The sequence below is a fragment of the Gossypium arboreum genome, chromosome 11, assembly GCF_025698485.1.
Source record: "Gossypium arboreum isolate Shixiya-1 chromosome 11, ASM2569848v2, whole genome shotgun sequence".
In the NCBI taxonomy this organism is placed as follows: domain Eukaryota; kingdom Viridiplantae; phylum Streptophyta; class Magnoliopsida; order Malvales; family Malvaceae; genus Gossypium; species Gossypium arboreum.
Genome location: NC_069080.1, coordinates 987,084 through 1,001,902, shown reverse-complemented (window position 1 = coordinate 1,001,902; position 14,819 = coordinate 987,084). Strand labels below are relative to the sequence as shown.

Genomic DNA, 14,819 nt, shown 5'->3' with positions numbered 1-14,819 from the left:
AAATCTTGTGGGTGCATGTCAAGGGGCTTATCCCCTTCAAGTCAGCAATGGTCCAGCCAATTGCCTCATTATGACTCTTTAGTACCTGGATCAAACTTTCCTCCTCGGGTTTAGAGAGTTTATTTGAAATTATAATGGGTAAGGTATTACCTTTTCCTAAAAATGCATACTTGAGATGCGCGGGAAGTGGTTTCAATTCCAAATCTAGAGCCTGCACAATGTAAGGTAGAAGTTTAGTTTCGATGGTGATAATAATGTCTTAACAAATTCATAATCATCATATCTATATTCGATTCGTCTTCATAAATTGACTCAAAAGTCTCGCCCACTAATGAGTCAATCAGTCGACGCAGCTTTACGCCAAGATTTCGCTTGGATGGCTAATGGCATCGTAAACATTGAATTTCACGATCTCCCCATCAAATTCCATCGTAAGAGTGCCACTTGCACATCGATCTTAGTGCTAGCAAGATTAAGGAAGGGTCGCCCAACAGAGGTCTCAAGATCCAGCGAAGTTGTCCTCCTCCATCTTAATTACGAGAAATCAGAGGGAAAATAAGTTCATTAACTTTTACCAAGACGCCCTCGAGGACTCCTTCGGGATGCACAATAGACTGCTCGCCAATTGAATAATAACAACCGCCTTTATCAAAAACCCGCGTTAAGTGATTCATAAATAGAATAAGGCATTACATTTATTGAGGCCCTGGATCACACATAGCCTTCTTAATTCCCAAATGGCCAATTTTGCATGGAATAGCGAACATACCCCTATCTTTGCATTTAACCGCATTTTCATCAGAACTGCGAAACATTCTCACCAACACTTACCTTTTCATTACCGTTAGTTTTCGTTTGTTGGTGCAAAGTTCTTTGAGGAACTTGGCATACCGCGGAATCTGTCTAATGGCATCTAACAGTGGTAAGTTGATCTCAACATTCCTGAATGTTTCGAGGATCTCCTTGTCTTCCTTACTTTTTCAACACTGATTTAATCGTCCTGGGAATGAAGGTTGGATTTTCGGCAGTGGGGGTTTCGTTCGGATCTGTTCGTCGTTTCCTGGAGTTTCCTGGGTGATTTCTTGACCAAAATTCTTGCCAGAAACTGGTTCCAGGATCTTTCCGCTTCGTAATGTTACTGTATTCGCATTCTGCCTCAGGTTTGGTTCTGTTTGTGATGACAGTTTCCCTTGAGAGTTTAATTTCTCAATTGATGTGGTCAACTCCCTTATAGATGCTTCAGTTTTCTGCTGAAAACCCTTCATTTCTCTTTGGAAATTGAGAGTTTGCTGTTGAAAATCAAGGACATTAGTTGCTAATTTATTAACCAAAGTTTCTAAAGAATTACCTGAATCTTGCGACTGTTATAGGGCTCGATTTTGGTATGGCTGGTTATATCGTGGATTAGCCCCATAACTAAAATTAGGGTGGTCCCTCCATCCTGGGTTGTAAGTATTGGCGTAAGGGTCGTATCGTCTTTGTGGTGGCCCAGGAAAATTTCCCAAAGCATCTAAATGGGCCATAGAATCGTCACACGACTAGGGCACGATCGATCGTATGTTCGTGTGTAGACATATTCCACATACTCCTACTGGTTTCGATTTTTCAGTAATAAGGAATTCACAATATTAGTAAGTCTATTAAGTCTATCTTCAATGGTAGAATTACTAAGCTGGTGAACCTTTCTAGGGGGTTCAGGATTGGCTCGAAATTGCTGGGAATTCGCAGCCATTGTGGAGATTAAGTCTCTTACTTATTGTGGAGTCATGTTGACTAACGCTCCTCCACTCGCGGCATCTACCATATTCAACTCCATGGGTTTCAAGCCTTCATAAAAGTACTGGAGCAAAGACTGTTCCGTTATACCCTGTTGTGGGCAACTTGCACACAACTTCTTAAATCGCTCCCAATAGTCGTATAGTGTAATATCCCGAATTAGGGCCTAATCGGAATAGTGGTTTCGTGACCACAAATCCGAGATAGAAATAATTATTTTATAATTATTTTGATGATTATGATATGATTGCATGATTGTGTGAAAATTTCGTGATGAAATTCTATGCCTAAAGTGCTTAAATTGAAAGTAGGGACTAAATCGAATAAGTTGCAAAACTTGCATTCTAGAAGTTTTTAGTATGAAATTGTTTTGGAATATTAATGAGGAGGTCTTAAATAGCAATTTGACCAATTTTAAGTTCATGGACAAAATTAGGACATGGAAGGAATTTTTGGAAAGTTTAGTAGCAAGGGTATTTTGGTCATTTAGTTATTAAAATGAATTAAAAACAAAATTAAAAGCCAATTTTTGTCCATCTTCTTCATTAGGCCGAAATTTCAAGGGTTCTCCATAGCTAGGGTTTGTTTCAAGCTTCCAAGCTCCATAGTAAGTGATTCCAAGCCCCGTTTTTAATGTTCTTTACGTTTTTGGAATCCCGGTAGCTCGATTAAGCTTATGTTAGCAATAATTCAACCTAGGGTTTATATTTGGAAAAATACACATAGGTGAAATTTGTGTATTTTGATGTTTTATGATAGAATATAGGGTTTTAAATTATGTTAGACAACTTGTACTACTCGATTTTAAGCAAAAACGAGTAAAGGGCTTAATTCCAGTAAAAATACCTAATAGTCACAAGTACATGTTAGAGTGAGAATTTGATGTTGCCATAGAAGAGAAAAGTGATCAGCATGTTGTAAAACATAAGAATAAGGAATAAAGTTTAATCCAGAGCCTAGGGGCAAAAATGTAAATATGCAAGTTTAGGGCAAAATTGTAATTTTGCCAAAATTTGAGTTAAGGATTAATTTGATAATGTGAGTATTAAATGAGCTAAATGTGTTATTTTAGATCAAGAAAGAAGTGGAATCAACCTCAATCGAGGAAAAGAAAAGATTGTGGACTAAATTGCAAAATCTTTGTATTTTGGTACCAAGGTAAGTTCATGTGTAAATAATGTAGCATAATTGTTATTTTTAAGTTATTGATATTAATTATGTGTTATGCTGAATTTCATTATGAAATGTATGATTTGTGGTTAATTCCAAATAATATGTAAATTATGTGAGCTACTTGTTAAATATAATTGTTACCGAGTATTTGATTTCGGCATTCTACGGAAGACGGTAAGGATAAGTGTTCGAGAAAAATCCCGTTTGAACCTTAGAAATAGATTAGGATACAAGTGACATGTCACTAGGATGGTTGAGCATCCGAACTCGTTGAGTTGAGTCCGAGTTCACTTATGGATGCGAATGTTCGAACTCGTTGAGTTGAGTCCGAGTTCGTGAGATGTAACTAGGCATCCGAACTCGTTGAGTTGAGTCCGAGTTCACTTATGGATGCGAACGCTCGAGCTCGTTGAGTTGAGTCCGAGTTCGCTTATGGGCGGGTTACATGATTGCTTGATTGAATATGTGGCACTTATATGCAAATTATCCATGTATGCGAATTATATTCCGATGTGTTCAACGGGTAAAGTTTTACTCAAATGGAGGAATACTCGAGATGAAAAGAGACGATTGGTAAGTGATGAGAAATGGATATTTTGGACAGTATGTATTTAACCCTCGGGTTGAGTGTTGATTACAACCACGATAAGGTAATAAGATGATGAAAATGATTAAAAATGTGATAAGTGTGTTGATGATATATGCTAATGTTGATTAGTTTGATTGTTTGTTATGTTATTTATTATTTACATATGAACTTACTAAGCATTTATGCTTACTCCTCCTTCTTACTCATTGTAGTTTTGGACAAGTCGGTTCAGAGTCGGGATAGGTCAAAGGCTCACCACACTATCCTAAGATTTTTGGTAAATGGATTGTAAATTTAAGTATGGCATGTATAGCAATATACTTATTTTGTGTAAATGATCTTATGATATGGTGACAGAATGGTTGAGAAAATATTTGATAATGATAAATTATGAAAATGGTAAGTTTAGATTATGTTCTGAATCCCCTGTTCCTAATTTAGAAATTCACCATAAATTGTAAAGATATAATTAGGTGGTTTATTTTATATCCTCAGAATCCTTATTGAGTCTAGTTTTAGGAGAAACAAACCTCATAGTCATATGAATTTTTTACAGAGAGAAATGTGGTTCGTAGTAAACAGAGGTCAGACTAGTCAAGTCCTGAAACAGGGGTAACTTTAACTAATAAACTGTACTAATTGGCCCAACAAAAATTTTATAAAAACATTAGTAGATAGGTATATGAGTCTAGATTTAGGAAAATTTACGGATCTTGATTTCGAGTTTCAGAACTCGAGATATGATTTTTCTTGTGATCTGTGGACGCAAGTAGCTTAAAAGTGTGAATGTAGAAACAAATAATCCAAAGTTCTAAAATGTTAAACTAAGCTTAGTAACACCTCATACTCGACTCAAATGACGGTCTCAAGCGTGGGGCGTTACATTTAGTGGTATCGAGCAGGTTTAGTCGGTTCTCGGACTACGTGTTGTATGTACTGATTTTGCTATACATGCCATATGTATAAATTGTGATAGTGTGACGACTTGACCTTTTTAAATGATTTTTTATAGTAAATGGATCCCGATCCAATGTGGCAGATGAAGTAGAGAGTAATGCGCCACTCCTATTGAAGGAGCAGGTCGATCGAAAATCCACCTCCCATCGTTGGTCGGGGAGGAGGAGAAAGGGTCGGAAGCCTTTCTCCAAATGATGAGTGCATTGTACATCGAGTTCGTTCATACGAACCCAAATGTACAACCTCCCCCACCTCCCCCAATTCCTCAACCTGTACCCCCGATGCCTCAAGGTATGGATCTGATGAAATTTCACAGAACTCCAGGTTGATAGAATTCGCAAGCAAGGGGTCAAGAATTTAAAGCAAATATTGATGATGATGCCGAGAGAGCGAGTTCGCTTGAAAATTCAATCCGTATTTGACTAATTATCTTGTACACCGAAGAATGTTTGAAATGCGCTATATCTTTGTTGAGGATTCACTTATAATTGGTGGAAGACTTTGATTTCGGTGGTACCGAAAGAGAAAATAACTTGGGAATTCTTTCAAGAAGAGTTTCGGAAGAAATATATTAGTGAAAGATTTATTGATCAGAAGCGTAAAGAATTTCTTGAGCTGAAGCAAGGTAATATGACTACTGATGAATATGAAAGAGAGTTTGTTTGATTAAGTAAGTATGCCAGAGAGTATGTTCCTACAGAGGCCAAGATGTGCCGACGATTTGAAGACGGGCTCAACGAAGACATCAATGTATTTGTTGGAATTCTTGAATTAAAAGAAATGGTAGTATTGGTTGATCGAGCTTGTAAGGTCAAGAATTACTTAAAGAAAAGAAAAAGGTAGAGGCGAGACTAGAAATTGGAAGAAAAGACCGATGAGCGGTTCATTTTCACAAAGAACTCGGAAAGTCAAGGAATATGAATCCTCGCTCCCAAGCTTCACCGGGCAATCATATGGGAATTATAAGAAGCAAAATGTGGGTCCTAAATCCCGCACTACTTGGCTGACCAAAGGTAGGGAACTCGAGATTTGTTAAACCCGAGTGCCGTGTGGTAGAAATCATTTTGGTCCGTAGAGCAAATGAATGTTTTCGATGTGGTTCTCCTGGATCATTTTATTAGAGACTTTCGGAGAGAGTGAAAAGAAAAATTTCGAATACAAAAACAAGTGGGCGGATTCAAGAGGAAGATATCCAAGAAAAGTGGGGAGCGAAGCAAGCAAGAAGAATGAAGTCGTGGATGCACCGTTAGACTCAAGGAAGGGCTCCGCTAGAACTTATGCTATTAAAGCGCGTGAAGATGCTTCCTCACCGATGTGATTACCGTACATTTTCCTCTATAATGTTAATGTTGTTGCTTTGATTGATCCGGTTCTACTCATTCATATGTGTGCATGAAATTGGTGTCTAGTATGAATATACCGTTGAGAACACGTAATTTATGATTAGAGTATCGAATCCGTTAGGCAAATGTGTGGTCGTCGATAAAGTATGTAAGAAATGTCCTTTAATGATTCGAGATCATTACTTTCCTACCGACTTGATGTTGTTGCCGCTTGATGAGTTTGATGTTATTTTGGGTATGGATTGGTTGACATTGCATGATGCTAAAATAAATTGCAAAGAAAAGATTATAGAATTAAAGTGTGGAATGGTGAAACCTCGGGTTGAATCGGATAAATCGAGGCATTGCCTAGTGTGATTTCTTCAATGTCGACTCAAAGATATCTCGAGAAAGGGTTATGAAGCTTATTTGGCGTATGTAATTAATACAAAAGAAGTTGAAAAGAAAGTTGAATCAAGGTTGTGTGTGTGAATTTGCGGACGTATTTCCGTAAGAATTGCCGGTTTGCCTCCGTCGTGGAAGTAGAATTTGGTATTGATTTGATACCGGAACACTCCGATTTCGATTGTTCAGTATAGAATGGCACCAGCAGAGTTGAAGGAATTAAAGTCGCAGCTTGCAAGAGTTGATGATAAAGGTTTTGTGAGACCGAAGTTTTCACCTTGGGGTGCTCCTGTGTTATTTGTGAAAAGAAGGATGGTTCTATGAGGTTGTGTGTTGATTATCGGCGGTTAAACAAGGTGACAATCAAAAACAAGTATCCGCTGCCAAGAATTGATGATTTGTTTGATCACCTAAAAGGAGCGACATGGTTTTCAAAGATTGACTTGAGATCCGGTATTACCAATCATGGGTAAAAGAGTCGGATGTGCCTAAAACCGCTTTTAGAACAAGGTATGGTCATTATGAATTTTTAGTTATGCCATTCGGATTGACAAATGCTCTCATTGTGTTTATGGATTTAATGAATCGCATATTTCGGCCATACTTGGACAAATTTGTTGTGGTGTTTATAAATGATATTTTAATTTATTCAAAAGATGATACAGAGCATGCTGAGCATTTGAGGATAGTTTTGCAAACTTTGAGAAATAAGCAGCTGTATGCTAAGTTTAGTAAAAGTGAATTTTGGCTTCGAGAAGTTGGATTTTTGGGTCATATTGTTTCAGGTGATGGTATACGGGTTGATCCTAGTAAAATTTCAGCCATTGTTGATTGGAAACCACCGAAAAACGTAACCGAAGTTAGAAGTTTCTTGGGGCTAGCTAGGTATTATCGGCGGTTTGTAAATAGATTTTGTATAATTGCTACTCCTATAACTAGATTACTCTGAAAGGATGTTAAATTTGAATGGACGGAAGAATGTCAACAGAGTTTTGAAGAATTGAAAAAGTTATTAACAGAGGCACCAGTGTTAGTACAGCCCAAATCAGGTAAAGAATTTGTGGTGTATAATGATGCTTCTCTAAATGGTTTGGGGTGTGTGCTCATGCAAGAAGGAAAAGTGGTGGCATATGCTTCGAGGCAGTTAAAACCTCATGAGAGGAATTATCCTACTCACGATTTGGAATTGGTCTGCGATGGTGTTTACTTTGAAAATTTGGTGACATTATTTGTATGGTGAAAAGTGCCGGTATATATCTGACCATAAAAGTCTTAAGTACTTGATGTCACAAAAGACTTGAATTTAAGACAATGAAGATGGTTGGAATTATTGAAAGATTACGAGCTTGTTATTGATTATCATCCGGAAAAACGAATGTGGTTGCCGATGCTTTGAGCGAAAGTTGTTGTTTGCTTTGAGAGTTATGAACACTCGGTTGAAAGTGTCGATGATGGTTCGATTCTAGCGAGTTAAGACCAAAACCAATGTTTTTGCAAGAGATTTCAAGCTCGGAAAGATGATCAAGATTTGCAAGCCAAGAGAAAACAAAGGTGAAGTTGATACTGAGTCAAATTTCAAAATTGGTTCGATGGGTGCTTAATGTTTAAAGATCGGATTTGTGTAATCAAGAATGAGGAATTGATTCAAAAGATCCTACAGAAGCACATAGTGGTTATTTCTCGATTCATCCGGTAGTACGAAAATGTATAATGACTTGAAGAAAATGTATTGGTGGAATGGAATGAAAAGAGATATATCGAGTTTGTGTCCAAATGCTTAATTTGTCAACAGTGAAAGCTGAACACCAAGTGCCTTCGGATTACTTCACCTATTATGGTTCCCGAATGGAAATGGGATCGGATTACTATGGATTTTGTTTCAGATTGCCATTGACTCTGTGAAAGAAAGATGCCATCCGGGTAATAGTTGACAAATTAACTAAGTCGGCTCATTTTATCCCTAAGACGCACGGATTATTCTCTTAACAAGTTGGCTGAATCAGATATTAGAGAAATTGTTAGATTACACGAATACCATTGTCGATTATTTCAGATAGAGATCCAAGGTTTACCTCACGGTTTTGGCAAAAGTTGCAAGACGCGTTAGGTACAAAATTAAATTTCAGTACTGCTTTTCATCCACAAACTGATGGACAATCAGAGAGAGTAATTCAGATTCTTGAAGATATGCTTAGATGTTGTGTATTGGAATTTCAAGGAAGTTGGGAAAGATATTTGCCGCTAGTAGAATTTGCTTACAACAATAGTTATCAGACGAGCTTGAAAATGGCACCTTATGAAGCATTATATGGTCATAAGTGTCGAACGCCATTGTATTGGACTGAACTCAAGGAAAATCAGATTTATGGAGTTGATCTAATAAAAGAAACTGAAAAAAAAAGTGAAAGTAATTCGAGATTGTTTGAAAGCTGCTTCAGATAGACAGAAATCTTATGCAAATCTAAAACGAAAGGACATTGAATTTCAAGTTGGTGATAAAGTATTTTTAAAGGTGTCTCCGTGGAAGAAAGTCCTTAGATTTGGACGGAAGGGCAAATTAAGTCCGCGTTTATTGGGCCGTATGAAGTAATTGAAAAAGTTGGACCCAGAGCATATCTGCTAGCATTACCACCTAAATTAGAGAAGATTCATGATGTGTTCTACATATCTATGTTACGTCGATATCGTTCGGATCCTTCACATGTAGTTTCACCGACAGAAATTGAACTACAACCAGATATGACCTACGAAGAAGAACCGATTAAGATTTTAGCTCGAGAGGTCAAACAACTAAGGAATAAAAATGTTGCACTTGTGAAGGTGTTGTGGCAAAGGCATGGAGTAGAAGAAGCTACATGGGAATCCAAGAAACTATGAGAAATCAATACCCACATCTGTTACAGGTAAGATTTTCGAGGACGAAAATCCTTAAAGGGGGGGAGAGTTGTAATATCCCGAATTAGGGCCTAATCGGAATAGTGGTTTCGTGACCACAAATCCGAGATAGAAATAATCATTTTATAATTATTTTGATGATTATGATATGATTGCATGATTGTGTGAAAATTTCGTGATGAAATTCTATGCCTAAAATGCTTAAATTGAAAGTAGGGACTAAATCGAATAAGTTGCAAAACTTGCATTCTAGAAGTTTTTAGTATGAAATTGTTTTGGAATATTAATGAGGAGGTCTTAAATAGCAATTTGACCAATTTTAAGTTCATGGACAAAATTAGGACATGGAAGGAATTTTTGGAAAGTTTAGTAGTAAGGGTATTTTGGTCATTTAGTTATTAAAATGAATTAAAACAAAATTAAAAGCCAATTTTGTCCATCTTCTTCATTAGGCCGAAATTTCAAGGGTTCTCCATAGCTAGGGTTTGTTTCAAGCTTCCAAGCTCCATAGTAAGTGATTCCAAGCCCGCTTTTAATGTTCTTTACGTTTTGGAATCCGGTAGCTCGATTAAGCTTATGTTAGCAATAATTCAACCTAGGGTTTATATTTGGAAAAATACCCATAGGTGAAATTTGTGTATTTTGATGTTTTATGATAGAATATGGGGTTTTAAATTATGTTAGACAACTTGTACTACTCGATTTTAAGCAAAAACGAGTAAAGGGCTTAATCGGTAAAAATACCTAATAGTCACAAGTACATGTTAGAGTGAGAATTTGATGTTGCCATAGAAGAGAAAAGTGATCAGCATGTTGTAAAACATAAGAATAAGGAATAAAGTTTAATCCCGAGCCTAGGGGCAAAAATGTAAATATGCAAGTTTAGGGCAAAATTGTAATTTTGCCAAAATTTGAGTTAAGGATTAATTTGATAATGTGAGTATTAAATGAGCTAAATGTGTTATTTTAGATCAAGAAAGACGTGGAATCGACCTCAATCGAGGAAAAGAAAAGATTGTGGACTAAATTGCAAAATCTTTGTATTTTGGTACCAAGGTAAGTTCATGTGTAAATAATGTAGCATAATTGTTATTTTTAAGTTATTGATATTAATTATGTGTTATGCTGAATTTCATTATGAAATGTATGATTTGTGGTTAATTCCAAATAATATGTAAATTATGTGAGCTACTTGTGAAATATAATTGTTACCGAGTATTTGATTTCGGCATTCTACGGAAGACGGCAAGGATAAGTGTTCGAGAAAAATCCCATTTGAACCTTAGGAATAGATTAGGATACAAGTGACATGTCACTAGGATGGTTGAGCATCCGAACTCGTTGAGTTGAATCCGAGTTCACTTATGGATGCGAATGTCCGAACTCGTTGAGTTGAGTCCGAGTTCGTGAGATGTAACTAGGCATCCGAACTCGTTGAGTTGAGTCCGAGTTCACTTATGGATGCGAACGCCCGAGCTCGTTGAGTTGAGTCCGAGTTCGCTTATGGGCGGGTTACATGATTGCTTGATTGAATATGTGGCACTTATATGCAAATTATCCATGTATCCGAATTATATTCGATGTGTTCAACGGGTAAAGTTTTACTCAAATGGAGGAATACTCGAGATGAAAAGAGACGATTGGTAAGTGATGAGAAATGGATATTTTGGACAGGTATGTATTTAACCCTCGGGTTGAGTGTTGATTACAACCACGATAAGGTAATAAGATGATGAAAATGATTAAAAATGTGATAAGTGTGTTGATGATATATGCTAATGTTGATTAGTTTGATTGTTTGTTATGTTATTTATTATTTACATATGAACTTACTAAGCATTTATGCTTACTCCTCCTTCTTACTCGTAGTTTTGGACAAGTCGGTTCAGAGTCGGGATAGGTCAAGGCTCACCACACTATCCTAAGATTTTTGGTAAATGGATTGTAAATTTAAGTATGGCATGTATAGCAATATACTTATTTTGTGTAAATGATCTTATGATATGGTGACAGAATGGTTGAGAAAATATTTGATAATGATAAATTATGAAAATGGTAAGTTTAGATTATGTTTGATGTTAAGGAAAATTATTAAGATACTTAGTGCATAAAAACTCATAAGAGGGATGAAATTTGCCATAAACAGAATACTGCAGCAACACTGACGCGAGTTTGAAAATTTACTAAAAATCATAGCAATTGAATTTGGGGATGTATTACATATCAAATTGAATATTATTATGTCTAGTTTCACATGAAATAAATGAAACAGGTAAAGGAATTATATGTTAGAAGATATTTGAATTTTAGTGAAACAGGGTCATAGCAGTTTCTGAATCCCCTGTTCCTACTTTAGAAATTCACCATAAATTGTAAAGATATAATTAGGTGGTTTATTTTATATCCTCAGAATCCTTATTGAGTCTAGTTTTAGGAGAAACAAACCTCATAGTCATATGAATTTTTTACAAAGAGAAATGTGGTTCGTAGTAAACAGAGGTCAGACCAGTCAAGTCCTGAAACAGGGGTAACTTTAACTAATAAACTGTACTAATTGGCCCAACAAAAAATTTTATAAAAACATTAGTAGATAGGTATATGAGTCTAGATTCAGGGAAAATTTACGGATCTTGATTTCGAGTTTCGTAACTCGAGATATGATTTTTCTTGTGACTGTGACGCAAGTAGCTTAAAAGCTGTGAATGTAGAAACAAATAATCCAAAGTTCTAAAAATGTTAAACTAAGCTTAGTAACACCTCATACTCGACTCCAGCGACGGTCTCGGGCGTGGGGGCGTTACATATAGAGTCTCTGCGTCTTTTTGCCTTATGCCCACGATTTCTCTTCTTAACTCAGCCGCTCGTGATGCAGGGAAAAACCTGTTAAGGAATAAACGAGATAGATCAGCTCAAATTGTAATGGATCCAGGAGGTAAATAAAATAACCATTCCCTGGCTGAATCTGCTAGGGAAAAAGGGAAAGCACGCAATTTAATTTGATCCTCAGTTACCCCCTGAGGTTCCATACTCAAACAAACCATATAGAATTCTTTTAAATGCTTGTGGGGGTTTTCATTTTGTAACCCACGGAAAGTTGGCAGTAGCTGAATCAACCCTGGCTTTAATTCAAAATCAGTATCTATAGTAGGATACGCGATGCATAGTGGCGGTTGTTCTGTCGGCGCTTCGGCCAGTTGCCGAATTGTCTGAGCCATAAGTTGAGGTGTTAAATTAGGGTTTTCGTCAACCCTAGTGTTCAGCACTTCTTCAGGGGAATCGACTTCTTCTTCTTTACTTTCTAACGTTTGAGTAGGGTTTTCGTTAACCCTAGACTCTACTTCGTCGTCGATTCTAATTTCTGGCGGTGGATTGCTTTGAGTTCCAACCACCACTGACTGCTTTTTCCTTAGTTTTGTTTCCTTTCGATTAGCTTTCGCAGTCTTTTCAATTTCTGAGTCGAACGCAAGAGTACCTGGAGCAGATCTGGTCATAGAAAACAAAGAAAAACAAGATTAGTATGTTGCCGATCCCCGGCAACGGCGCCAAAATTTGATGCGGTCGTTGAGAGCACCAAAAATAACCTATTCCCTGTAAAATAATAAAAATAGAAAAAGAACAGTAAAGGGGAAGTAGGGTAGAATCCTCAGGGACCGGATTATACGAATGCTTGTTTCTCGAAATCCTGGGCAGAATCGTGCCCAAGAAAACCTGCGTTACTAGAAAAAATAAAAAAAAATAGATTTTAAGAATTGATTTTGGAAGCGAAAATAAAATAAAAACAGAGTTTAAAGTTTACTGAAATTATGATTATGAAAATAATAAAAATAATAAAGAGAGTTTTAAGTGAAAAGAAATTCTTATGGGAAAGTTCCAGCCTCCGGTTGTCTCATTCCGCCTTGGGCTCAATCCTTGGCTTTTGGATGATCCTTCTCGACTCGAGTAAGCCAGTTATAGTAGAAGAGGACGCCTACAACCACCAGCTCCAAAGATTAGACTTACGATTTTTAGGGAACCTGACTCTAGGCAGTAATCTATGCTAGATCAACGCTTCTCAATGGCGAATCCCATGCCATTTTTGTCTCTTTGGCTCGCCAACCTCTGACGCAGTAAGTTAACGAACCGACTATGCAATCCTTCCAAAACATACAAAGCGGCCGCCTTTGCATATGCTGAAAAGCTTACTTCTTAAGGGCCATGGACGGAGCGTCCACCAGAAAAGTGAGAAACGATGAATACTTGGCGAGAAGGCTAAGTACGGATTCTAGGCCTCAAGAACCTTTTTGGGGAAATATTGACAACTTTTGGCTAGAAGGGTTTTAGTGGCTCATGATAATTGTGGGAAAGAAAATAAATAAAAATATGAAAAAGAAATTTTATTGAAAAGAAATATGAAAGAACAAAAGACTTTTGGGGGAGAGTATTTACAGAAAAAGATCCTCCCAAATAGAGTCACTTCACCCCCTATTTATAGTGCTAGGAGATAGTCTAATTGAACTTAAATTCTAAAAAGATAAATATATTTAATTAAAAATAAATAAAGATAATTAAAATAAAATCTTAAATTTGAATAATTCTAATAATTATCTTAATATTAATTATCCTAATAGAATAAAATAAAATAGAGTCTTCCAAAATAAAATCTCTTCTATTTGCTTTTAAGTCCTTGTGCCTTCCATGTTCGCACTTTTGGCACCATATTTGTCCCACGTTGCATATTGGCCCATTTAATCTCCGAATTGACGTTTTTTCCCTTGAATTTACTTTTCGCCTCCAATTTAGTCCCTAAAAGATAAAAAGACATAAATAGCTCAAATTAGTAGGCTCAAGCTCAAATTAGTAGGCTCAAGCTCAAAATAAACACATGATTAATATATAAAAATACGTCATTTTAGAGTATTATCAATTATTCTAAGACTTTTCATACATACATGGTGGTCGAGTTCATCCCTTGACCATTAGGTTTTATTGTGTCTTTGCCTAAGGATTTGTAGATTAGGATGCTGAAATCAAACAATAATTAAGCTGACGGGATATAATTCTAGAAGGTCAACATTGACAAACTAGACCATTCATCAATAGTTTACTTGGTTTTGAGCAATGCCTAAATTATATCTTGCTATTTGAAATATGATCTTAAAATTTTTTCTAAATTTATTAATATTTATAAATTAAATTAACTATTTTTTCCAAAGACTAATCTGAATTAATCAAATCTATCAAGTCAATTAAGTAGCTTGATCATTACACGTAAAAACTCAGTGGTTAAGACGCAAGGTAATAGTATGGCTGCAGCGTTGGCTATTGCTAGGGTGAGAAGATCAGAGTTATTTAAAGTTTATTTATTACTAGGGTGAGAAGATTAGAGTTATTTAAAGTTTGGTGGTGAAATATTTTTAATTAATTATTAGGAGTTTAGTCAAAGGTAAGATGTCTTGTTTGCTTATTTATTTGAGTGTTTTGTAATTTTGACTAACAATGAAGTAATCACATCAACTGAGAAAAAAAGAAGAAAAAGTGCTTGATCATTAGACAGATTGAAATGAAAAGCACATTAAAGTAAACTTTTTACAATATTTTTACTATAAAAAAATTCACAGTTTGAAAATAAAAGAAGAAAATACCACTATTCAAAATTCAAAAATAGCCAATATGAAAGTAAACCTGTTTATGCTCGAAAAATGAAATTGATTTGAAAAAAATAT

General features: G+C 36.1%; 1 pseudogene; it reads right to left on the bottom strand.

Annotated features, from left to right (window-relative positions):
• Positions 1-980: 980 nt before the first annotated feature.
• LOC108455370 (berberine bridge enzyme-like 8) overlaps positions 981-14,819 on the bottom strand; it is a 31,880-nt pseudogene continuing 18,041 nt past the window's right edge.